Genomic DNA, 26801 nt, shown 5'->3' with positions numbered 1-26801 from the left:
GGATTCTCCCCTGTGTGGATTCTGAGCCGGTGACTCAGACCCTTCTTCCGACTGAAGGCTTTGCCACACTCTTTACACTGATAGGACTTCACCTTGGTGTGAATCCCCTGGTGTTCGATAAGATGCTCTCCCCTTGTGAAGGGCTTCCCACACTCAGACCACGGGTAGGTTTTATCCCCAGTGTGGACTCTTTTATGGTTCTGCAGGCCAGGTGACTGAGTAAAGGAATTCCCACACTCGTCACACTTACATTTTCTTGGCTCAGGGTGGTTCCCGTGCTTCGCTCCCAAGCTGTGTTTATGAAGACCCGACCACACTCACCGCATTTACAGGGCTTCTCTCCAGTGTGACTTCTTTGATGTATGTATGATCAGGGCTGAGCTCACACTAAAGACTTCCCACACTCAGCGTGCTCGTAGGGCCCATCCCCCGAGTGGATTCTGTGATGGATCATGAACTCTGAGCTCCGGCTGAAGGCTCGTCCACACACAAGACGTTTAGTTTCTCTCCCATATGGGTTCTCTGGTGTTGGTTAAGTCCTGCATCCCGAGTGAAGGCTTTTCCACACACTTTACTTTCATAGGGTTTTTCTTCACTGAATTCGCCAATGCCCAGTAAGGTGTGAGCATTGCCTGCAGGTTTTTCCCACACTCATTAGGTTCATAAGGTTTCTCTTTGCTGTGGAATTGCTCACGTTCAGTGAGGTCTGAACTATGGCAGAAGGCTTGCCCGCAGCCTGCACACGCAAAAGTCTCTCTCTAGTATGGGGTCTTTGATGCTTTGTAAGAATCGATCTCCAACTAATACACCGGCCACATTTACTACACTGAATGGCTTTTCTCCAGTGTGGAGTTTGAGATGTTGGAAGAGGCCTGCGTTCTGACTGAAACCCTTGCCACACCCTTTACAGTGATAAGGCTTTTTGTTGCTGTGAAGCCCTTGGTGCTGGGTAAGTTCTGCAGGTCTGACGAAGGCCTTTCCACATTCCATACATGAGTCTGGTTTCTCCCCAGCATGGATCCTCCTATGCATGAGAAGGCCTCTTATCTAGGTGAAGGTTTTCCTATATTCCTTACATGTGTGTATTTTTTTTACCTGTGGCATGTCCATTCTGCATTTCCAAATTTCCATTAGGCTCACTGTCTCCAGTGTATTTGGCAAGCTGAGACACAGTTCTGTCATGTGTGTACATTTGTATATGTGTACACAATACACTCATATATGTGGCAACACACATATGCATGCCTGTACTTGTATTTATATATTCATATGTATATAGAAGACATGTACAACAAAAACAAAAAAATTATGTTAAGATCAAACATAATTGTCCTAACAGACATATCGATAAATGCAAATGGCTTAACTCATTAAAAAAAAATTTAGATTTGATCACAGACCAAAAATCAGCTCTATCATATCTACAGGAGACACATATGCAACATAATGATTGAGAAAAATTATGGATAAAGGTTGGAGAAGGATATGTTAAGCAAAGGCAAATAAAAAGAAGGCAGAGAAAGGGGAGATTCAGGCCAAAAGCATGAAATGAGACAGAGGACTACTTAAAAGTGCTAAAATAAAGAACATGATTTGCGGGGTGCCTGGGTGGCTCAGTGGGTTAAGCCTCTGCCTTCGGCTCAGGTCATGATCTCAGGGTCCTGGGATCGAGCCCCGCATCGGGCTCCCTGCTCAGCGGGGGAGCCTGCTTTTCCCTCTCTCTCTGCCTGCCTCTCTGCCTGCTTGTGATCTCTCTCTCCATCAAATAAATAAATAAAATCTTTAAAAAAAAAAAAAAGAACACGATTTGCAATGCAGATGTAACAAACATGAATAATTATGCAGAAAACAAAAGAGTGACAACTTTCCTGAACCAAAAAGTATAGGTGATATAAAAAGAAACAGACAAAACAAAGAACAGACTTTAGTCGTCCTTTCTATATCTGAAAAATGCCAAATGGATAAAAAATATTGATAAAGAATATTCAGAAAACAAACTCAATAAATTCAATCTTATAGATACACATGTATGTCAAATTCTGATCCTGAAAATAGAACTTTCAGATGTGCAATGAACATTAATGAAAACTGGGGCACCTGGGTGGCTCAGTGGGTTAAGCCTCTGCCTTCAGCTCAGGTCATGATCTCAGGGTCCTGGGTTCGAGTCCCACATTGGGCTCTCTGCTCGGCAGGGAGCCTGCTTCCTCCTCTCTCTCTCTGCTTGCCTCTCTGCCTACTTGTGATCTCTCTCTGCCAAAAAAATAAAATCTTAAAAAAAAAGAACATTAATGAAAACTACTGGGTCACAAGAAAACCATAGTAAATTAAAAAAAAATAGGAATCACACTAACACTCTATAATCACAATGCAATAAATTAAAACAACATCAGAAAACAAGCTCTTTCATCTGTCAATTTTTAAACTCCAATAATTGCTAGTTCAAAAACAATACATTTCAGATTTTCTGGAAAATAATAATGAAAACACTACATTTGAGGACATTTGGAATTCATCTAAACCAGTGTTCAATGAAATATTCACAGCATCAAATACTTTTTTAGTAAATAGGAGAATGAAAATATATAAATCAACCCAGCTCAAAAGTTAGGGGAAAAGTGGGTTGCCTGGGTGACTCAGTTAGTTAAGCAGAGTCTGACTCCTGATCTCAGCTGAGGTTTTGATCTCAGGGTCATGAGCAAACCCAACGATGGGCTCCATGCTGGGTGGGCGCTGGAGCCTATGGAAAACAAACAAACAAAAAATCACAAAAAAGCAAAACAAAGACCGCCTGCTCATTTATGCACTTATTGGCTTTTCTCGCTTCAGTGTCTCAATTCCCACTCCTTGTGCTTTTTGGGATCACCTTTGCTACAAAATGTTAAAACCAGAAGTAAACCAACCAACCAACAAAGGAGAACTCAAGAAAGCAATGTTAAAAAATGAAGAAACCGACTACAATTAAGTAGTGATGGAACATAATGGTAAAGCAGAACGAATACATCAATATAAATTCATGTTTGTTAGGGAAAAAAGTCTATCTAGCTCTGGCCATGAAATGTCTAGAAACAGTGTTACCCACATGATGAAGAACACCCCTAACACCCAGATTTTATTCTCCAATAGCATTCTCTGTTAACAAGATCCAAGGCTCCTTCAGGAATGGTTGATCCCAGATCTGGGTACAGGGAAGATACAAGGTGAGCCTGAAACAAGTTATTTTGTTCTAAAAGCAAAAGCAAGCAGTCAAAATGAATAGAGCCATTATTAATAGAGCAAAACAGAGTTAGAAGCAAGACCAAAGACATCCACACAAGCCAAAGATGTGTGGAATGAGGGTGGATTTTTAATGTGGGGGCTGAAATACACGGACTCAATAAAAAACTGAAGTCCAGTGGGCCGGGGAGGTGGGTGGCTCAGTCAGTTAAGCATCTGCCTTCGGCTCAGGTCATGATCCCGGGGTCCTGGGACGGAGCCCCCTGACAGGCTCCCCACTCACCAGAGAGTCTGCTTCTCCTTTGCCCTCCCCCCCCATGCTCTCTCACTCAACTAAAAATAAAAGCTTTATAAAAATAAATTCCTACGTCCATAATGATACCAACCCAGAAAAAGTCTGAAAATCTCAAGTTGCCATTTAAGATGACTAATAAACTGCTTCTTGAATTTGAAGATTGGTAAATAAAGGGGAAACAGCATCAATCATGACTACCTAGAAGGAAGTGAGCCAACAGACAGATGTGATGAAGGGAAGCTTTAGTACGAAGAACGCCAGCTACTTACATAGAAGGAATAAAGAATTATAAAATCATCCCGTAACCCTTAATAAAATCGTTGACCCACACAAAGATTATTAAACAGCTGCCATTTGTTGATGGGAAACCATTTGCATAGTGCCAAGGTGACACCACATAGTTAGCTACAAGTGGAAAAATTAGCTGTTCAGTGAAGGGATCACACTGTCATCGGGCCAAACCAGTGGTTTTTTCCCCCCAAAACCAGTGATTTAATACTGGGCCACCAGGTATTAATGTCTCTTATGATCTAACACTAATCCTAGCCAAAAATGTTTAACTTGAATCCTTCAAGCCTGGAGATCTAATTTCCAGTTCATAGGAAATACAAGGCACATGGACAGCAAAGTAAATGATACAGTGTGGAAGCAAGCAGAAAACTCCAGAGTGTGGGAAACTGGCTTGGGCTCATCAGAAACTCTGGGGAAAAAATGGGAGAAGGAAACTGTTCTACAGTAAAAAAGAATTAAGAGGCATAACGACAATGTATCATGCCTCCCTGAGTTGAACAAATAAGCTTTAAATACATTTTAGAGGGGCACCTGGCTGGCTCAGTCAGTGACCTTTGGCTCAGGTCATGATCTTAGGTCCTGGGATCCCCAGCCTGCTCCTTGGTCAGCCGGGAGTCTGCTTCTCCATCTTCCCACCTGACTGGTACTGTCTCCCAGCACCCCCACTGGTGCTTTCAAATACATAAAATCTTTAAAAAATAGATTTTGAGGGGCACCTGGGTGGCTCAGTGGGTTAAAGCCTCTGCCTTTGGCTTGGGTCATGATCCCAGGGTCCTGGGATGGAGCCCCACATCGGGCTCTCTGCTCCACAGGGAGCCTGCCTCCCTTCCTCTCTCTGCCTGCCTCTCTGCCTACTTGTGATCTCTGTCTGTCAAATAAATAAATAAAAATCTTAAAAAAAAAAGATTTGGGAAAAAAACGAGACTATCCGAACTTAGACTGCATTTAGATAACATGAAAATATACTGATAGAGGAAAGATCATGAACTCAACATAATACCTGGTTATAAAACAGCACAGAATATGATCTCTTTTTGGTAAAAGGTACATGTGTGTACACACATATGCATGTAAATACATATGTACATAAAAAGATACACAGATATAGAATAAAAAATCAGTTATAATCTCTGGATGACAATATCATGCTTTACTTTATGTTGCTATTCTGTATTTTCTAACTTTGTACAATTCATATATACTTCTCTGGCAATATTAAAAGGTAACTTTCAGAAAAGTCAGTATAGTTTTATATATCATAATGTTATATTTTTATATAGTTTTTATATTATAGTGTTAATATTCTATGTGTTTCTACTGAAGGATATAAGCATCAAAATACTTGAAATAACATTTGCTACTAGACCATAAGTAGAAAATTCAAATATGGATATTTAAAACCCACCATACTACTGAGGCTGCTCTGAAATGACTTATTACCTTCTAATCATTATTACCCCAAATGTCACCTTTGTCATGTTCTTTAAAAACCCTTGTCACAAGGAATTAACGTGTCACACTCCACAAAAAAACAAAATCCAACTCAGAGGTCATTTCAGTCCAAATTCCCTAGAGAAACTCTTGCCTCACCTCCTTTCTGTGATGGTTGGGGCTCAGGTCCTATGCCCTTGAACTGGATCGCTGGGGGCTTAACCCATGTGCATGAAGATTCTTCATCTAGTATCTGAAGGGTCACTGTGTGCAAAAGGATTTCCTGTTCCAGAGCATGGGCGGAAACCTAAAGACAAGCAAGTCATTAAGCTTTAAGGATATCAAGCATTTAACAGAGATTACACCTCTGGAGGAGTGCACAAGAAATATTCTCCCAGAGACTATGAAAAAGAAGTGAGAGGGACGCCTGGGTGGCTCAGTTGGTTGGACGACTGCCTTCGGCTCAGGTAATGATCCCGGAGTCCCGGGGATCAAGTCCCACATCAGGCTCCCAGCTCCATGGGGAGTCTGATTCGCTCTCTGACCTTCTCCTCGCTCATGCTCTCTCTCACTGTCTCTCTCTCAAATAAATAAATAAAATCTTAAAAAAAAAAAAAAAGAAAGAAAGAAAGAAAGAAAGAAAAGAAAAAGAAGTGAGAAACCAGGGCCTTATTTCCCGTCTGGGGCACTGAGAAGCAGCCAGAAAGGTAAGCTAAGCAAAGTCTGATCAGGTCTTGTTTCTGTAATTTCACTATGTGTGTCGCCAGTCTACCCAACCTCTCTGAACTTAGTTTCCATGTATGCAAATTGGGAATAATTTCACCTACTTCTCTGTTGCTGTGAGAGCTGAGTGACCTGTAACGTAAGGAGCATGATGCTGCCCGTTCTATCTGAAACACAGAATGCCTTCAGTATCTGCTCACCATCCCAGAATCTGCTGTTCCCCCTCTGCTCTTTACCGTGAAAGACCCTAGAGGACCCGCACCCAAGGACGCACTCACAGACCACTGGATGCAATAAGCAAGAGGATTTTATTCGGGCATGCTCGGACTCCCAGGGACACTTGACCATGAAATCCGCGAGGGATGGGTCAGTCTGAGAGCCCCGATCTGTTTCGGGAGTCCCTTAATATAGAATTTTACAGTCCATTACATCAGAGCCCTCACTTTTCTAGCCAGTAATTTCAAAGCATTACAGTAAGGCCTACACATAGGTAGCCAATCCTTTAAAACCAACCATACATTCTGGCCTGTCACCGTTCAGGTAGTGTACAGTAGAGGGTACGTGTTGAATTGCACGTTTCTAACCTTTATCTGTATACGTGCTGAACCGCATGTCCCCAGCTAGCGAACGTGCTGAACCCTACGTCTCCGGCCTTGGTACGGGTTGCGTCTCCGGCCTTGGTACGGGAGGCAACCCTTATCAATTTTACTTAGTAGTAGGGGAAATTCTTAACAGGGGAAGGGTATAACTTTATTTGATTACACAGCGAACGAGGGTTTAAACAATTTTTCATTTCTTAGCAAAGCATTAGAAGCATTATTATACAGAAGCCAGAAACAGCTGGGTTAAACACAGATTTTTGCTATTCGTTATCCTGTTATGCTGCTTGCTGACTCCCTTATCTATGGTCAGCTGGCCACGGTTTCTTAGCATAAGCTGGTTATAAAAAGAATGTTAAAACTTATAGGCTATACTATAGTTCTGACCTGGGGTCCTTCAACCGGGCTGGCTTAGCAAGAAGCTCGCTTCCCTGCCGACACTGGGTTTTCCCAGTGTTCTCTGAATTCCACAATAGAGAAAGTTTTGTTCCCAGCTTCTCAAAACCACATTAGACCAGCGTCTTCCTGCTTGTGCATTTCTCTTTCCAGGTCCTCCAGCATGGTGACCGCCTGCTTCCCGCTCTCCGGCGGCTGCTCGAGCACCCGGACCTGCAGCGCCTCCCGCAGGTCAGAAACTGCTCCAGCACCAGCAGCTCCAGGGCCAGACTGGGTACAAGGGAACCCCCTTAGCAGAAGTGTCTGAACTGTTGCCTGAAGATCTCCCAAGCAGGGGTTGGTTCTCTGGAAAGCCTGACCCATGGGGTAGTCCTCCAATTCCATCTTCACCATCGCACGCCCCAGCCAACCCCATCTGGCTTGGAATAACCGGCCAGCGGCCTTTCTTGTGCGTAGCGCCATCCTGCCTGGCTTCTGCTGGACTGCCAACTGGAGGCTTCTGAGAGCATTCTAGGGAACAGAATTAAAGGGGATAAATGGCAAAAGCTGTGAAGAACTCCACAAGAAGGAAGACCCGTAACCAGAGTGACTAATTTTTTTCATTCATTAAATCCACAAATATTTATTAACAGAGGCCTCCCTTGTGCAGAAACTGTTCTAGGTGCTCGTGCCCAAAGCAGACCCTGCCATGCTGGAACGTCCGCTGCACTTGGGCGATCGGCAGACACAAGGGTGATCAGCACGTGCGAGGTCAGGGGGTGCTACGTTGTTGCCGGTGGGCAACAACGGAGGCAGGGTGGGCAGAGGACACCAGCGGCGTGGGAGAAGCCCGCAAGTCCCGCAGTAACTACACCAGTGAGGTCCCAGCCCAACGCAAAACTTACAAGCTTGTCCAGGAACAAAAGCCTGGCCTCGCCACGTGGAGAGAGCTTCTCATCAGCGGATGCACTCTGCGGGGGTTAGCTTGCTTCCACTTATGCACTCCTCCCTGGCAGAAACAACCTGCTTTCTTGGGATGTGCAGACCGCTGGCCTTGAGCAGCGAAGGGCCAGGCTTTCCCAGAAGGCAAGGCCTGACTGCATTAGAGAGCAGCCAGCCTGTTCAGGGTCGGGTCCACATAAGAGTAACAGCGTGGACACCTGCTTCTCCCACGTGCAACCCCTCCCTTTCCCCGTGCCTTCCCTTCACAGCCCTCCAATTCGTCCTGGGTGGGGACGATGGTGCGTCATCAGCAGCTCCGGGATCTGCTCCTTTGTGTGCACATCTGGCTTCAGCCACTGACGGCAATGATCCTGGGGCCTGCCTAGAAATTCGTGGGGTCCTCCTGGTAGCAGAACCGCCTGAAATGCTAGTGAGAGAGATTCCGGAGAGGAGGCACATTCCCAGTGTAGGCTGCTCCCAAACATGTTCTTCTCTTCCAGTTTCCCTACGTGCAAACCTTTTCTTTCCCGGGGAGTTCAAACGACAGGAGTCAGGGTTACAGGCAGCGACGGCTCAAGCCTCTGACTCTTGGTTTCTGCTCAGGTCGCGATCCCATTGGTAGTGAGATGCAGCCCCACAATGGGATCCACACTCAGCCAAAGATTCTCTCCCTCTGCCCCTCCGTAACGTGTGCACTGGTTCTCTCTCTCAAATCTTTTTTAAAAAAGTAAAAGTTGACTTCTTCTTGTCTCTATTTTCTCTGCCATTAAACATAAACCTCTTCTGAAGTAGTCACTCTCCAGATAAGCAAATTCACATCTCCAGGGCCCAGTCACATAATGAGCTGGAGGGTGATGATGCCAATGAGGTCTGCCCCAATGATGCCAGATCTTCATTTTTCAAAATAAAATGGAAGTCCCATTTTTTACATAAAAATGTCTAGATTTTTTAAGTTGGCAACTAATTCAATTCTTAAAAACAATGAATGAGCTACACAACTGTCCACAAAACGTATCAACTTTTGACTGCCAGGTTTCATCTCTGGCATAAAATTCGTACTGCCAGAAAGTTAGTGCATCAGCACATTTCATGGGAGAATTCCTCCAGTTGGTTGAAAATTCCTCAAATATACAGGTCTTCTGTGAAAGCCTATATTTTAAATTTCAAAGTGCCTAACTTCCTGGAGATTTATCCACTTCTGTCTTATATTTATCGTATTTATCAACTTCTCTCTGGTCTATAGACTTCCACCTCCCAAGTATTTCCTATCTCAGCCTGGAAACAGAGCTTAACAATGAAAGTATTCTGATGAAAAAAAGAAAAGAAAAGAAAAGAAAGTACTCTGATGGCAGTAAGTATGAACAATTAGCACCTCCAGAGTTTCCTTGTTTGGTATTTATTCACACCATCCCCCCCAATAGGAATATAGAGAAATACCCAATTCTTATATATTTTCTAATTTATAAGCTTTCTAATTTCTCAAGTCCTAATAGTGATAAGCATATTTCATTCAAAGTAGAAGACAACAGCAATGCTTCTCAGACTGTTTATCCAAGGCTAAAGAGACAAACTAAAGCATAATGAGGACATAAGCATCCAGATGACTGGAGTGGAGAGCGCAGGAGCTGAGCTTGAAACATCTGTTGGTTTTTAGCATAAGAAAGTCACAGGGATGCAGGAGAAGCATTACAGATTGTGGCACCTGATGTCTCTTCAATCCCACTACTAGTGATCCTCTCCAGCTGGAGTGCTGGGTGGCCAAAGGTAATTCTGGGATTTTTTTTTTTTCTCCCCAGAGATAAACTAGAGGAGAAATACGTATCACTGAGATTTAAAAAGACAGAAAGAGGACACATGAACAAAATAGAGTTGAGGATACAAATATACATAACTCTGCCAAAACCTGGGCCTTTCTCCTAAGCTGACAAAGTGCACAGCAAGGACTACAATTGTGTGTACTGCTTTGATATCTTCAAGCCTTGTGGGGACCCAAAGGCTTAACCATGGGTTCTCCTGCTCTTGCTAGGTGTGCCCACCCAGCAGGAAGTGCTCCCTCCACCTGACTAGTTCCACATCAACTAGAGTAGCTGTAACCCACCCCGTCCTCAACCCAAGAGATTTCATCTCCTTACCTGCACAGAAAATCATTCAAATGACATCCTCCCAAGACCAGGGGTCACCTCATCTTCTTGTTTCTACAAACCCTGAATCCCAAAGCCCCTGTTCGTTCACTGGGCTCCCAAGTGGCCCCCATATGGTGTGCTGTCCTCCTGCCCTGGGCTGTGAGTGTGATTGATAAACCGCTGTCAAACCCATCTCTCCAGTGGTCAGGTATCCTTGTTTGGCCATTGTCAGAATACTGGGGTGAGCTATCCCCCTCATCACTAGGGTGAAGGAGAGACAAACAAAAAGGGCAAGCTATAGTCATTTTGTTTTGTAATTATTTTTAAAGATTTTATTATAGAGAAAGGGAAAGCACATGTGGGGGAAGGAGCAGAGGGAGAGGGACAAGCGGACTGTGTGGTGAGCAGAGTCCAACATGGGGCTCAGTCCCACAACCCCGAGATCACGACCTGCGCCAAAATTAAGAGTCCAATGATAACCAACTGAGCTGCCCAATAGTCATTTAAAAACCTATTCCTGGGGCACATGGCTGGCTCAGTCAGAATAGGCAACTCTTGATTTAGGATCAGGAGTTTGAGTCTCATGTTGGGTTTAGAGAGTGCTTTAATAAAAACTAAACAAAAACAAAAAACAAAAAAACTAGCTTCCTACCTAACCCTTACTTACAAGACTTTATAAACATCACATGCCCCACTCATCCTGCTAAGTTCTCCTTTGCAGAGCATGCGTACCAACGGTCTCAGTGGTCCTCTGTCCAAATCATGGGAGCCACTGTATCAAGATACTCAGCGTGAGACAGTGTTAGGGTCTGTGATCAAAGGAACGAGACCGACACAAAGCAAAAATCAAACAAAGCTTTATTTCATGCCCAGCTTCAAAAATCAAACGGACTGGTAGGGGCCATCTCTTACCAAGAGAGGACGATGATGACCCTGACAAGGTCACTCCCAAGAAGGCCGCTCCAAATGAGGCCACTCTGGACGAGGCTGCTCTGCAGAGGCGGCCACTCCAGAGGAGGCCGCTCTGCAGATGAGGCCACTCCCTGGTTGGAGCTGCTCCCAAGAGGCCACTCTGGATGAGGCCGCTCTCAGGACAAGGCCGCTGACCAGGTCGCTTCCCAGACAGGGCCACGCCCTGAACAGGAGCTGCTCCCCGGTCAGGATCGCTCCCAAGAGGCCATTCTGGACAAGGCTGCTCCCCAGAGGAGGCCGCTCCCAACGACAAAGAGGCGATGACGACAGCGACGATGACAAGGAGGACAACCCTGATGACACAGACTCTGCTCTCCATGACGCCACTCTGACAAGGCTGCTCCCCAGAGGCCACCATTCCAGACGTGGCCGCTCACCGAGGAGGCCGCTCCCTGGAGGAGGCCGCTCTGGATGAGGCTGCTCCTGACGAGGCCACTCAACGACGAGGCCGCACGCCCACGAGGCCGCTCCCTGGAATGACGCGGCTCCGCTCCTGCGAAGTCCCTCGCGGCAGAGCCACGGTTCTGGGCGGCGAGGCTGCTAGAGACGGGGCCGAGGCTCGGGGCTGCAAGGCCCCTCAGGGCGGGGCTGGCGGGGCGGGGCTGGCGGCTCAGGGTGGCGAGGCTGCTGGCAGCTCTCACGGCTCTGACAGAGCGCGGTCGGCTCTGACGGCTCTGAGAGCTCTTAGAGCTCTGACGGCTCTCCTACGCCTGCTCACCCTCGCAAACTAACCTTTATAGGGGTGGTTGAGCCCCGCCCACACACAGGTGGCCAATGGGATTTAAACTCACCTCAGTAAATATATGTGCGCCCCACTGATTGGATGTCTTCACCTGGCCTGACCCGCCCTTGTATCTAGGCTTTGCAAGGAAGTTCCTCTGGGAGGGGCAGGGTCAATCTAAGTTCACTGGATAGGGTCAATCTACGTTTACTGCAACAAAATGGCTCCCTCTGGCCAATTAGGCCCTTACAGACAGCGACTTCGAGAAGAGCCCAGGGACCACAGAGGAGGAGCCTGGAAGACCAGGAGAAAGAGAAGCATTCATAGCAGACACCAGCAGGATGCAGCAGTCTGCTCCCCGTGATGTTATCAACTCCTTTCAATTATATCACAATAATATGATATCACTCTATTGCGATATGACTGACTAGAATAAGAATGGAATGGATTTACCACATTCCTGATTTCTTGAATTTACTACAGAGTGATAGGGTCTGTATTCCTCACAGATCTCTAAAGTGTTCCGTGAGTCCTGATTTATGATTAAAGGCTCTGTTACAATTAGGATACACACACAGACTTCTGCCCTCTGTGGATTCTCCAATGACAAGGCTTGACCTCTGAATGAAGGTTCGTCCACACTCCTCACACTGGTGGGGCTTTTCCCCAGTGTGGATCCTCAGGTGCTGAGTAAGGCTGGCTCGCTCAGAAAGCCTTCTCAAATTCCTTCCATGCTTCTCCCCAGTGTGGCTTCTCTGACATTCCATGAGTCCTGACCTCTGACTGAAGGCCCTCCCACACACATTACACTTGGAGGGCTTCTCCCCAGTGTGGATCCTCACGAGTCCAATAGGGTGTGAGCTTTGGCTAAGGGACTTACCGCACTCTTTACACCCATAGGGTCTCTTCCCAGTATGAATTCTCTGATGAAAAACCAGGCCTATGTTTTGACGGAAGGCTTTCTCACATTTGTTACGTCGATACGTCGATAGCGTATTTCACTGTGAATTTCCTGGTGTGAAAGAAGGGCTGATTTATAACTCACAGCTTTCCCACATGGATTACATTGATAAGGTTTCTTCCCAGTGTGCATTCTCCAGTATTGAGCAAACCCTGAGCTCTGACCGAAGGTCGTCCCATACTCCTTACATTTGTGTTGTTTTACTCTTGTGGGGTTGACCTTTTGCTGTGCTGATTTATCCTCATATTGAAAAGTTTCTCCACACCTTGCATCCTGGAAAACACCCAGTGGATTCATTTCTGCAGAAATCCGCTTTGGAGCTGATTCCCTAGTCATATAGTCCTGGTTTCACCTCCTGCTGGAAGAGCAAGTCAATTACTTAAATGCCACATGCCCCGTATAAGGGTTTTGATAGAAGATTAGGGTAAATAATCAAGAACCATCATCCTAATGGTTTTTGACACTCACTGCACCCATGAGTCACAGAGAATACAAATAAATAAAAAAATAAAAGCCTTCTGAGCCCTCAGTAGGATCTAAAAACTCAAAATGGCAGGAAAGAAATGAGAATTTCCTGAGAATCTTCAAAAGGTCCCTTCCAGTATTCGTCCCCTGTGTAGGGGATCTAGGCTGGCCTCTGACCTACCTCATTCAACAGAACGTGGTGGAAGAAAACCCATGTCAGCTCAAGGACAGAGGCTTTACACAGGTGCAAGTGCATCTCTGCGACCCCTGAGAGATGGCGGAGGAGCGAACGAGAACCTGAGGCCTAGCCGCCCCAGAGACTCGCTAAGCCCAGTTTTCTGGCCGTCTCCTGCTATGGTATGAGCCAAGGGGGTGAAGTATTTGGGGCCTCACAGTCCAGGAAGCCCCGGCTGATGGGAGCTCACACTGGGATCCCACGCAGCAGAGAAACCACCCCTGGGGGTGTGGGAGAGAATATACTGGTTGTTCCCTTCAGCCAGCTTTTGGTGACAGGGCAACATCATGAGCGGGGTCATAGTATAGAAATCGAAACTAAGACTTAAATGCGTGGCCTGTGATCACGTGGTACATAAGCAGTCAGATGTGGCCTGGAGCACAAGTCTGGGGGAATCCCAAGCTTGCGTTGTTTACTACAAAGGAACAAATGCTCCTGGTAAAAATGTCAACAGTACAAAAGGTATGAAACTAAAAAGTCCAAATCCTCATTCACCTGTCTCCGTCACCCCGTGTCCCCCTCCCCCTTCCCTCAGTCGTAATCATGGTGGCCTCGCAGCCTGTGTGACGATGCATCTCCTGCTCTTCGGTCAGCAGCTGTCAATCTGCAACTGCATTTATACACACTTTCCTCTCCCAGTATTTTCACATAAGTGCCAAAGATTTTCACATAGAGACACGCATGGAAGCATCATTTATTCTAAGAAAAATACTCGCAACTACTTTAATCTACATCAGGAGAAGACTAGGAAGTTAGGATGTATGTATGCAACACAAAACTCAAGACCCATTAAAAGATAAAGTATTCTTGGATAAGAGCAGTATTATTTCTTCAGGTGGTGTCCAGGCCACACACACCCACCGCAACTGAGCAAAGGAACTAGGACCATGGCATCCACTGATTTAACTACAATGTGAGGACAGAACAGCAGAGACAGGTCACCTTGCTCACCACTGTCGCTGCGGGGCTCACCGTGGGCTGGACACACAGTCAATGCTCAGCGGATGTTGGTTGCAAGAATGAATAATATCTTGAATATTCTCATTAGGTTAAAAAAAGGAAAATACAAAGTGATGCACGTGTGTGTTAAAATTTACCCAGGATCTGTGTTAATCAGGGAGGCATGGAGTGCACTATTCTGAAGAAAGAAGCTTTACTCTCACAGACCCCTCGCAACAGCTGTGACACGTCATGCAGGCCATGCAGGAAAGCATGCAGGTCAGTCAGGAGACAGAAGGGGAGAATGGGAGGGGAGAGCATGGTCTAGAGCCTTACTTGAGTCCCCCCACCCCCCAAGAAGGAATGGGCAAAGTAGGGTTGGTGTGCCGGGTAAGTTTAGGATTGGATGGTTTGAATAATTTTGGCAGGTTCTGGGCTATAGGGATGTTCTCTAATGGTCCGCTACCTGACCCTGGGGAGGGTGGTTTACAGCAGGAGATACAGGGACTTGGTATGTGAGAGTTTGATTAGGGAGATGGCTGGGGATGGTCTCTGGATTGTTTGGTTTGCATATGAAGGGGGTGCTTGCAGGGGGGCGTTCTCTGCTGTCTCTAGGACTCATCTAGCCCTGGGAGGGGCAATGTCACCAGGACGAAGGCCCCAAATACCAGAGCGTCAAGAATATAGAAAATAAGAAAACAAAGTCAACACAGCATAATACCATATGACCTAAAAGAGGGACATGGGCTTGAAAACACAAAGATTTTAGAAGTATATATTAGAGGTGCCTGGGTGGCTCAGTGGGTTAAGCCTCTGCCTTCAGCTCAGGTCATGCTCTCAGGGTCCTGGGATTGAGCCCCGCATCAGGCTCTCTGCTAGGTGGGGGGAGCCTGCTTCCCCCACCCCCCCATCTCTGCCTACTTGTGATCTCTGTCAAATAAATAAAAATCTTAAAAAAAAAGTATAAAGAGTGTTAACAGTGGTTAACTCATGGAAATGGAACTTTTATTTTCATTTTATGTTCTTCTCTATTAATAGAATTTTTTGTAAATATAAACTACTAGTATTGTTCTATAATAATAGCACTTTTAATAACTAATTTAAAAATATAATAGTAGGATCCATTGGAGTAAATCTGTGGTAGATCTGGGCATATCTCTCTCTCTCTCTCTCTCTCTCTATATATATATATATATATTTAAAATTTTTATTTATTTATTTGACAGAGAGAGAAATCACACGCAGAAGCAGCAGCAGGAGAGGGAGAAGCAGGCTTCCCGCTGAGCAGGGAGCCCAATGCAGGACTCTGTCCCGGACCCTGGGATCCTGACCTGAGCCGAAGGCAGATGCTTAACCAACTGAGCCACCCAGGCGGCCCCCGATGTATTTCTACTAGCAATTGCTTCTCTTGGATTTTCTTTGTGTCATTTGTTTTTTCATTTACCTAGTTTTTAAATCGGTTTTTAAAAATTGCTTGTAAAAATAATTTGAGAGCTAAGAGAGTATCATGTCCTTTTAGAGAGGATTTCCTGGTACCTGAGGCTACTGGCACTGTGGAATCACTCCGTACAGATTAAGATTCAGAACAGAGCAGAGCAGCAGCCCCGTGTGTGGTTATAATTTAAGTGTAGTATCTGGGGTCCCGCACACAAGAGTGAGCACATTTACCAGCACTAACTCCTACCTTGGCAGTCTCCAGAATCCATTTTTTTTCCCCTCTGTGAACCTATCAAAATTACGACTCACCCTCTCAGGTACCCCCTTCCAGAATCAAAAGATGACCAAAGAAGAGATAATCTCCTTCAATACACATTTTCTTCTTGCCCATAATTTTACTCTTGAATTAGTTCTTTGATGTTTGCCCAGAATTCCCACTTCTTAGTGGGAGAATAGGTCTATATTACTTTGTTGCCATTATTGGAAGCAGAATTCTGGATGCATGTTTTTGCAGGGTGAATAGTTATTAGGTGATTTCTGTTCCAACTCCTATTTTAACATTCTAACTTAAGAGGACATTTACATATAACTGATTTGATTAAATGTTCTTCAAAAAGATGAGAATATACCGCAGGTACTGTTTCCTAAGAAACCATGGACTTGGAGGTTAGAACTGATCTGTCATAATTCTCAGAGGCTGGTAGTTTATCTCATGCTGTAGGTTGAAGTCAGACAACTTCAGCATGTCATTCAGCAATTTAAATCTACATCTTTCCTAAAATGTGGGTACTGCTTTAAGTCCTTGCTCTTTAGGAGTATCTGGGTGGAGGGAGAGGGGAACTGCCTATCATAAAAGGCCTTCATCTGGGGCTCAGCCAGGTGTGGCTGAAGGATGCTCTAGGCTGAGAGGCAGACTGTGCCGAGAATGTTCCTCTTCTTTTCTCAAACATCAAGATTTCTAGGAGGTACTAATATATACCCCAAGTTTAACTTGTTCAAAAATTAATTGGTAATTAATTACTCACTACTAAGGCCACTCCATTCTTCCAGCTATTCAACGCCATTTCTCATTCTTGCCTTTTCCTTTTCCCTTGATTTCATTCGTTTTCTCATTGAAGGCCATTGGCGTGGCCTTCAATGTGTAACCAGGACCCATCACTTCTCATCACCTCTGCTTATCACCTTTGTCCAAGTCACTGTAAGTTTCTGCCTAGATTACCTTGATAGCTCCTAACTGCTCCAATTTCCACTCTTGTCCCTGTATACTCTTCACAAGGCAGCTGGAAGAATCCTTTCAAAGCCTAAGACAGATCATGCCACATCTTTGCCAAAATCTTGCAATAAGCTTTCCATTTCACTCAGGGTAAAAACCAAGGTCTCTGAATTGGCCTACAAGCTCATTGCCATAGGCATCTCCCTTCATCTCTGCCCTTGTCTCCTGTTCTTTCTCATCGGCTGAGCTGTTCCTCCAATGTCAGCACCTTTGCATCTGCTACACTCCCTTTCTGGGATGTTCTTAGAAAATATTTTATTTCCCCTTTACCCATAGCATGGTCTAGTATGTAGCTCTTATGATTACACTGCATTTTAAGCAGCAGAATCAAGTTTTGCACCACCAGATCCTGGTAAGTCAAGTCTTATTTTTGAAGTTGAAGTTTCATTTTACTCCTATCTTAGAGCTCTGTTCACCCTAAGCTGTCACCAGATAAGAAGGTGCCTACCTGGGGCACCTGGGTGGCTCAGTTGGTTAAGCGGCTGCCTTTGGCTCAGGTCATGATCCTAGCGTCCTGGGATCGAGTCCCACATCAGGCTCCTTGCTCGGCAGGGAGCCTGCTTCTCCCTCTGCCTCTGCCTACCACTCTGTCTGTCTGTGCTAGCATGCTCAATTTCTCTCTCTCTCTCTGACAAATAAATAAATAAAATATTTAAAAAAAGAAGAAGAAGAAGAAGGTGCCTACCTAGTTTGGAAGTCTGCAGCTCTTGAAAACCCATGTGGAAAAGGTGACATCACAATCAGATTAAGATGCCAGGTAGGGGGGCACCTCGGTGGCTCAGGCATTAAGCATCTACCTTTGGCTCAGATCATGATCCCAGGGTCCTTAGATCGAGTCCCACATTGGGCTCCCTGCTCTGTGGGAAGCCTGCTTCTCCCTCTCCCACTCACCCTCCTTGTGTTCCCTCTCTCGCTGTGTCTGTCAAATAAATAAAATCTTAAATAAATAAATAAAAAAAGATGCCGATAGGTCCCTTAGTTCATAAGGAACAGGAACCATTACATGCTAGTGAGATTTACACTGTGCATAACCTGTGGCCCAGCAATTTCGCTCCTATGTTCCCCAGAAAAACACTCCCAAAAGGTGTTCAAAGCAAAAGTTGGTTAAAACCCTAAATAGCTTTCATTAAAAGGATGAACAAATGACTAAGTAAGCACTAAGCAGTTAAAGGATTGGACCTACATATATTAATGGATTCATAATTAAGTGATTTCAAAAAGCAGAATGGCATAAAATGAGATAGAACACACCAGTTTTTAAAGTAAGTGTGCCTGCAGGAGATTGGGATGGGGGTAGAGATAAAAGTAAAATGTATAAAAACAAAAGTAAGGCCACACACAGACCAATGATTATGATGCACCATGAACTGAGTTCATAACAAATCCACAGTGAGTACCCAAGCTTATTTGTGGACCAGGCCTGAGAAGGGGGCACATCCTGGGACAAACTATTAGAGCTCCCTCTTCAGGCTGACTTGATAACAACCCACACACAGAAGCCGTGAAGCAGTCCTCCAATGAGAATCCGTTCCAAGCCTTCTATCAGTCACTATTCAACATATCAGACACATAAAAGCAAATAAGGTAAATATGTCGTTTAGCAAATCACAAGTTCACATGGCCCACCAACACTTCTAGTTTTCTCTTCCCAAAGGGACAGAAAATTCTGTGAAATGATTTACCTAACCACAGGTATTTGCAGCATTTCCCAGATCTATCAACACTATAAAAAAAAAAAAAAAAAAAAACGGAGTAAGTATGGTAGAAATGGTATACTTGTTGCATCAGAGGAATCAATGTCAAAATCACTCGTAGAAAAACTATTTTAATCAGCATCATGAATTCCAAACTAAAAAATGTAATAAATGATTCAATCACCAAAAATTGTGAATAGTTATAAAGACTTCTCCCCATTCTCTACCTTTACTACAGAAAATGAAAGCTAACTGTGCCCAAAAGAGTTAAATACCCATGGAGATCTGCCATAGATTTGTATCAGTTCAACTTTGCCCATGCAGTGACCTGACAAAGTCTCTAATAACACTTGTCTTCAATTCCATAAAATACTGCTAAAGTGACTGATGCAATTGGGTCAATTCTCTCTCTCTCTCTTTTTTTTTTTTAGTGATCTCTACACCCAATGTGGAACTTGAACTCACAACCCTGAGATCAAGAGTCAAACGCTCTTCCAACTGAGCCAGCCAGGTGCCCCAGTTGGGTTTTTTCTTAATGGTGATGTTTTATGTTTAAAAAAATCCTGGGCCTTTACCACATTATTTCATAATTGACGTTTGTATTTGTTTTGTATTCTCTGATGTCTGGTAAGAGACAAGTTCATTGAAAGGTTTTCCCATACTTGTCCCACACATAAGGCTCCTCTCTAATGCAGACCAGTGTTTGGTAAGATCCGAACTATGAAGGCTTTTCCGTATCACTTACACTCACAGAACTTTTCTCTGTGTGGCATCTTTGATACACTTTAAGAATTGAGCTAATGCTAAAGTGTCCCCAGAGCAGTCGTACATCAGGATTTTGCTCTGGTTACCAATACAGAAGACTGCTTTTAGTGAAGGCCTTCCCACATTTTTATATTTATGGGTTTTGTGGTAACAAGCACTCTTTCCAAATGAAGACCTCCCTACTCGCTCCTGTCCAAAGTCAACTTATATTTAATGAGACTTGAGCTCACATGGAACGTTTACAAACTGAAGGTGTTCCCAACAGTTCTCTGGCATCTGACAAGACCAGTCCGGTACGTGAGGTGTTTGCCACACTCTTTACTCCGCTGGGACTCTTCTCCGGGATGGCTTCTCTGTTGTGTAGGGAAATGGGATTTGGCTTTACACTGAAGGTCCTTCCAGACTGTGATGACTTGTAGGGTCTCCTCAGATCTGGATACACTGGTGCTTGCATGCAGACTGCTGGTGTTCCAGGGTTTGTACTATTAGGGAAAGACATTTGAGATCACTCATTTTACGGAGCAGCTGCTTCTCTTATTAGTTTATTACACGTTGAAACTGTGCGCAAGGTGAAGGGAGAATTTCCCACTCCCAGAGCAGGGACAGAAGTGAACTTCAGGGCAAGTTCTCCCAAGTGCCTTAGGTCTCTTTCTCAGAGAGAGTCTCTGCTTGGCTTGAAGCAATATAAGCTGTGAATCTTCAAAGAGGCTCCTCCCTCACTTGATGAAGAACTTCTGCAAAACTCTGCTTTGAAATGGAACCTTGTTTACAGCCAGGAGTCACCATCTGAAAGAACAGGTTGATCATGAAATTAGCATCTTTTCCCCTAGAGGCAGAAAGAAGTCAAACAAAACAAATGAGAGTAGCCTACAGAGAGAAATCACCTAAAACATGGCTTTTTATATGTGGAAGTTCTAAGTAAGGATATATACTTGCTTTTTCATTAATTTCTGCTCTTAAGTATTTTCTTCTTTTTCCTTTGGGTTATTTTCCTGTGTGTGTTTTATTTTTTAAAGTCAGTGGGTTAAAGCCTCTGCCTTCGGCTCAGGTCATAATCCCAGAGTCCTGGGATAGAGCCCTGCATTGGGCTCTCTGCTCAGCAGGGAGCCTGCTTCCTTCTCTCTCTGCCTACTTGTGATCTCTGTCTGTCAAATAAATAAATAAAATCTTAAAAAAAAAAAAGTAATCTGTACACCCAAGATGGGGCTCCAAGATCAAGGGTCACATGCTCCTCTGAGGCACCAGGAGCTCCTTTTCCCGAGTTTTGTTTGTTTGTTTTTGGCTTCCAACAAAAGATAGTTATTCTCTCACAGTTCTGGAGGTTAGAAGTCCTTTTTTCCATGTTTAAAAGCTCTCAAAAATGGATGTTTAGAACATTTTCTTCAGCTTTTCTTCTTTTCTGTAGCATCTGCATTTTTTTAAAAAAGATTTTATTTACTTGACAGAGAGAGACACAGTGAGAGAGTGAACACAAACAGGGGGAGTGGGAGAGGGAGAAGCAGGCCTCCCGCTGAGCAGGGAGCCAGATGTGGGGCTCGATCCCAGGACCCTGGGATTATGATCTGAGCTGAAGGCAGACAACCAACAACTGAGCCACCTAGGCACCCCAGCATCTGTATTTTTTTAAAAGATTTTATTTATTTATTTGAGAGAGAGAGACAGTGAGAGAGAGCATGAGAGGGGAGAAGATCAGAGGGAGAAGCAGACTCCCCGTGGAGCTGGGAGCCTGATGCGGGACTTGATCCCGGGACTCCAGGATGATGATCTGAGCCAAAGGCTGTTGCTTAACCAACTGAGCCACCCAGGCGTCCAACTGTATCTGTATTTTTTTTAAAAGATTTTATTTATTTATTTGATAGAGATTACAAGTAGGCTGAGAAGCAGGCACAGAGAGAGAGAGGAGGAAGCAGGCTCCCTGCTGAGCAAAGAGCCCGATGTGGGGCTCGATCCCAGAACCCTGGGATCATGACCTGAGCCGAAGGCAGCGGCTTTAACCCACTGAGCCACCCAGGTGCCCTGGCATCTGTATTTTTAAATGAAATAATTAATCTAAGGAACTTGAAAAAGCATCTGGCACAGACTAGGTCTCAATAAACAGAAGCTACTACTAGGAGTACATCACTTGTGTAATGCAGAAGTAGAATAGGAGGAAGGTACTGCGAAGGAGACATATTTATTCAAGATCTCCTGTGAACATAACATGTAAAACAGATTAAAGGGGCCATCACATCTACGAAGCATTTTACTCTCTCTCTGGAGAGATTATAAAAGTCTCAAAGCTGCAAGGAGTATTGGAGAATATTTGGCCTGTCTCCTTTATTTTTAAGGATGCAGACACTGAGGCCCAGCTAGGTGGTATGAGTCTCGTCTAATAGAGTTACTCAGAGGCTAAAAACAGGTTGAAACCAAGAGCTCCTGGATCTCATGGGGCTCTTGGATCTCACCTTTAAAGATTTTACCAGTGTACTACACTGGCTCTTAGAGGCCACTGTGATACATAAACACCTTCATATTAAAGCTCATATTACAGTTAGCTGTTAAGAGAACAGATTGTCAGGTTAGACTTCTGGTTTCAATTCCTGGTTTTATCATTTCCTAGCTGAATGACCAAGTTTTTTAATGTCTCTGTTCCTCAATTTCTTCATCTGTAAAACGGGAGTATAGTAGTATGTATCTCATATCATTGTTTTTTGTTGAGGAAAAAATATACATAAGGCACTCAGAAAAAGCCCTGGCATAGATAGCATTCCATAAATATTGGCCATCATGGTGGATATCCTATCTCCAGGTAAATTACATTAATTTCTTCTTAGTTACTCATTGCCATCTTTGTAAGGAGTTTCTCCCCACCATATAGTTAAGAAGGCTGGTCATCTGACCCGCTTTGGCTAATGAACTCTAAGTGGAAACCACATACCCTCCTCCTGAGTATATGCTGTAGAAGCCGTTGTGTGGCCCTACTATTGCTTTTCTTTTCATCCTCAAGCCTGGATCCTGAAGTGGAGAGAATGTATCGTGGAGCTGCCACTGACCCACAGCTGACGCGTAACATAAACAAGAGTAAGTTTCGTACTGTAAGTAACCGAGATTTGGGGCGGTAGCAGAGCAGGGCAGGGGAGGGAGGCGGTGTTGGTTACATAAAACAAATCGAGTTGGTCGTAAGTAGGCCAAGCCAACTTTTACAATCTCACAGCCCTTCAGCGTGCCAGCCACCAGGTGTGGGCGTGGTCCGTTAACACAGGCAAACAGGAATGTAACAGCTAAGCCTTTCATCGCGTATACACTGGCGTCAGCAAGATGTTCGACAAGAGAAAGTGCCGGTGGCTGCAGTGTTCCCGTCTACCCACCAACAGTGCTAGGTGAAGGTCAGGTGGATCAGCACATGTGTGGGACCTGTGATTGCCAAGAGAGCACTAAACAAAAGGGTCCAGTCATTTTATGGATCTGGTGGCCAGGAGAAGAAGAGAGGGAAAGGCTGGGATTGAAAAAGTACTGAGTACTGAGTTAGAGCTGGGAAAGTGTCTTCAAGTTCCTTCTACCCCAAGAAGGGAGTCTTGGCAGAGCTGCTTGGGCAAGGCCCCAGGGACGGGCCTGATGGAGCTGCCTGGGCTAACAGGACAGAGATGCCTAAAAGCACCACTGTCCAGGCAGTCTTGAATCCTTGCGTGCAACTCAGACTGCATGCACGAGTTGTGCCTCTGAGTCTAGCATAAGACGGTGGCTTACCCCTAAGAGGGGCAAAGCATTTCTAATCGCCTATAATGAGGTCTAAAAAAATCACACACAGAAATGGAGCCAGACTCCTCAGGTAAGATGATTGGTTCCACCGAATACCTAAGCATAATGTAAAGGTACAGTAATTAGGAAAAAGTGGTACTCATGCAAGGAAAGGCAAATAAACCAATGGAACATAACAGAGAACCAGAAACAGATCTATGTGTATACAGACTATTGATAGATGACAAATGAGCACTGTACAACAATGGGGAAAAGACAGTCTTTCCTATAAGTGATGCAAGATAAACCGGATAGTCACATGGGAAAAGAATAAAATTTAACTACCTCATTCATACATAAAATCAATTTCGGCTGAATCACTATGCTTTATACCTGGAACAAATATAACACTGTATGTTAAATACAATGTGATTAAAATTTTTAAAAATCAATTTTAAATGGATTAAAGATATAAATGGAAAGGCAAAACTGTATGGCTTTCTAAAAAAATTTTATTTATTTATTTGACACAGAGAGAGAGATCACAAGCAGACAGAGAGAGGCAGGCAGAGAGAGAGGGGGAAGCATCTCCCTGCTGAGCAGAGAGCCTGATGTGGGCCTCGGACCCAGGACCCTGAGATCATGACCTGAGCCAAAGGCAGAGGCTTAACCCACTGAGCCATCCTGGCGCCCTGTATGACTTTAAAAAAAAAAAAAAGATTTTATTTATTTGAGGGGAAGAGAGCAAGAGAGAGAGAGCACAAGTTGGGGGGAGGGGCAGAGGAAGAAGCAGACTCCCCACTGACCAGGGAGCACATCCCAGGACCCTGAGATCATGACCTAAGGCAAAGGCAGGCGCTTATTTGGCTGAGCCACCCAGGTGCCCCCAAACTGTAAGACTTTTAAAGAGTAGGGGTACTGGGTAGCTTAGTGGGTTAAGCCTCTGCCCTCGGCTCAGGTCATGATCTCGGGGTCCTGGGATCGGGCCCCGCATCGGGCTCTCTGCTCGGCGGGGAGCCTGATTCCCCCTCTCTCTGCCTGACTTTCTGCCTACTTGTGATCTCTCTCTGTCAAATAAATAAAATAAAATCTTAAAAAAAAAAAAGGCATAAATATAGATTAACCTCATGAACTCAAGGCAGAGAAAATAATTCTTCAAAAGACATACCAAACAAAAAGACACAAAGAAAAAGGTAAACGGGACTATTCTTAATTTAAGAAACTAATGCTCATCAAAAGGCATGATTATTAAGAAAACTGAAAGGCAAGCCATAGAGTTGGATAGGGTATTTGCATTTTCTGTGAAAGGGACTCATATTAACAATATGTAAATAATTCCTACAACATGTGCAGTAATCTATACATGAACCTTCCATAAAGAACCCCAAACAACCAACAGGCACACAGTGAGCTTGTCTATTCTGTGTCCAAGAGATGGGACCTCATCTCCCAAGACTTTCAGGGGCATAAACAACACAAACAAGTGGCCTGCATCAGAGTGTGGCCCGGGTAGAGCAGGACATGCAGGAGTGCGAGAGGCCCAATGAGGGCTCTCTCTCAACAACGGCAGAGTTACAAGGTAAAATGCACTTCTCACTATATTTCAACACTAGCCCAGAGAGGCTGTTTCACACTTTCAAGGATACATAACAAGGAATCTCATGGTCTGGCCCCCAGCTGTCTCCAGTGTGATCTGTCACTATTTCCCTATGGTATTCTATAACCAGGGAAAACCTCCCTCATTTCTCCCAGACACATACTTTTTCTTTTTTTTAAAGATTATATTTATTTATTTGAGAGAGAGAGAGAGAGCACATGAGTGGGGGAGGAGCAGAGGGAGAGGGAGAAGCAGACTCCCTGTTGATCAGGGAGACCGACGCGGGGGACTTGGTCCCAGGGCCCCAGGATCACGACCTGAGCTGAAGGCAGATGCTCAATGGACTGAGCCACTCAGGCACCCCCAGACACATACCTTTTAGCATGTGATTCCCAGTATACCTTCCTTCATCCCTTTTCCTGTGGCTGAAGAACTCACTCTTCCTCCAACATTTCTTCCTTCTCTGAGACCTTACCAGCCCTTCCACAAGTGGCTGTTACATCTTCAGTGCCAAGCCCTTTGTACAAACCTAGTGGCTTTATCACTGCAATTGCTGTTTTCATCCACTCTCTTCTCCCTGTCCCCAATCAGACTTTAAGCCCCAGGAGGGTAGGGAGCTTTCTTCATTTATCTTTGTATTCCTAGTGCCTGGCAAAAGGCCCAGCCCACAAGAGATGATCATTAATACCTTAATTTGAGCTCATAAGAAGTAACCATGTTACATGAATCCTGATCTCCTAACACTATGCTCGTCAGTAAAACAATTTTTTTTCCCCCTCCAGAATGTCTGCCCCTTCAAAGTCTTCAGAATACTCACCACTTAGTGCTTGGGATTCAGCTGTGCTGGTTTGGGATGGGATACGGCATCTCTTCAGTGCTGATCCCAGAAGAAGAGTCTGCCTGCAAAGCTCCATCCTAGGGACAAACCAAGACAGCTGGGGCCAAAGAGGTAAACACTAAAAACACGGATAACAATACAGAAATAGGGTGGCAGGGAACTCTCTCTAGAGCACAGCAAGGAGCAACCAGTCTCCTTCAACTGTCAAAAGGCAGCAAGAAGGGCGCCTGGGTGGCTCAGTTGGTTGAGCAACCGCCTTCGGCTCAGGTCACAGTTCTGGAGTCCCGGGATCGAGTCCCGCATCGGGCTTCCAGCTCCATGGGGAGTCTGTTTCTCCCTCTGACCTTCTCGCCTCTCATATTCTCTCTCACTGTCTCTCTCTCAAATAAATAAATAAATAAAATCTTAAAAAAAAAAAAAAGGCAGCAAGAAGAAGGGCAGAGGAATTCACACTCTCAATCATAGCAAAGACAATTTCCTAGGGTTTTGCCGAGGCCCTCAATTTCTGCCTCTAAGTAAGTACCTTACTCCCTCTTGTGTGCCCCATGCCCCAGGTGAGGTCCTGTCTCCTCAGTTTGAGCACCAGAACAACAACCTTCTCTGTGTTCAGCCCCGGTGTCCATGCCTACAGCTACCTGAGCAGAGGGGTAAGCACTACCTCAGTATCGGAGACTCCGTGACATGCTTTTCCATATGCATCTCGGACTTCAGTGCTTGGCGGCACAAGCTGGTACAAAGCTTCATGGAACCCAGTGTGTCTATGGGCTGACTGGTCAGAAGTGCCGATGAGAAATTCTGGAAACTGCGCATTCCTGTATAGCACAATCAGCCTACTCTGAGGAGTGAACACCATTTCACCTTCCCAGAGAATGTTTCCTTCTGCCTGTCTACACTGTGGACCAAAGCAACCTGCAACTTCTATAATTTGGTGTTCATCTTCAACCACACGTGATTTAGCTTCAAGGATCAAAAGAATTTCAGGCCTGTTACCCAGGAGTTAGAAATCACTTCCTACCACTTCTCGAGTCCACCATACTCCGCGTTGTTAGCAGGCATCAAGCTTCAAGGAGTCACTCAAACAGACCCTTGAAAGTCATCCTACAACCAATGCCAACTTGGCTCAACAACAGTTCCCGAGTCTGTCCATCCTCACACCTCCTGAATCTGCAGATGCCATACCGTACTCTGAGAAACA

At 44.8% G+C, this 26801-nt stretch overlaps 1 protein-coding gene across 3 annotated transcripts in view; it reads right to left on the bottom strand.

Annotated features, from left to right (window-relative positions):
• Positions 1 to 18804: 18804 nt before the first annotated feature.
• The window catches only part of LOC132017711 (zinc finger protein 239-like), a 16313-nt gene continuing 8316 nt past the window's right edge, over positions 18805 to 26801 (bottom strand). For 2 of the 3 annotated variants that reach the window (XM_059399677.1, XM_059399679.1), the window contains exons 3-5: positions 26265 to 26418; positions 25586 to 25683; positions 18805 to 20240 (exon numbers count right to left, since the gene is read on the bottom strand). The gene's annotated coding sequence lies outside the window, so the exon portion shown is untranslated. The remainder of the gene's footprint in view (positions 20241 to 25585; positions 25684 to 26264; positions 26419 to 26801) is intronic. The other variant, XM_059399678.1, reaches the window with a different exon arrangement.

The sequence above is a fragment of the Mustela nigripes genome, chromosome 5 (genome assembly GCF_022355385.1).
Source record: "Mustela nigripes isolate SB6536 chromosome 5, MUSNIG.SB6536, whole genome shotgun sequence".
NCBI classification, from domain to species: Eukaryota; Metazoa; Chordata; class Mammalia; order Carnivora; family Mustelidae; genus Mustela; species Mustela nigripes.
This window is presented reverse-complemented; position numbering and strand designations above follow the sequence as displayed.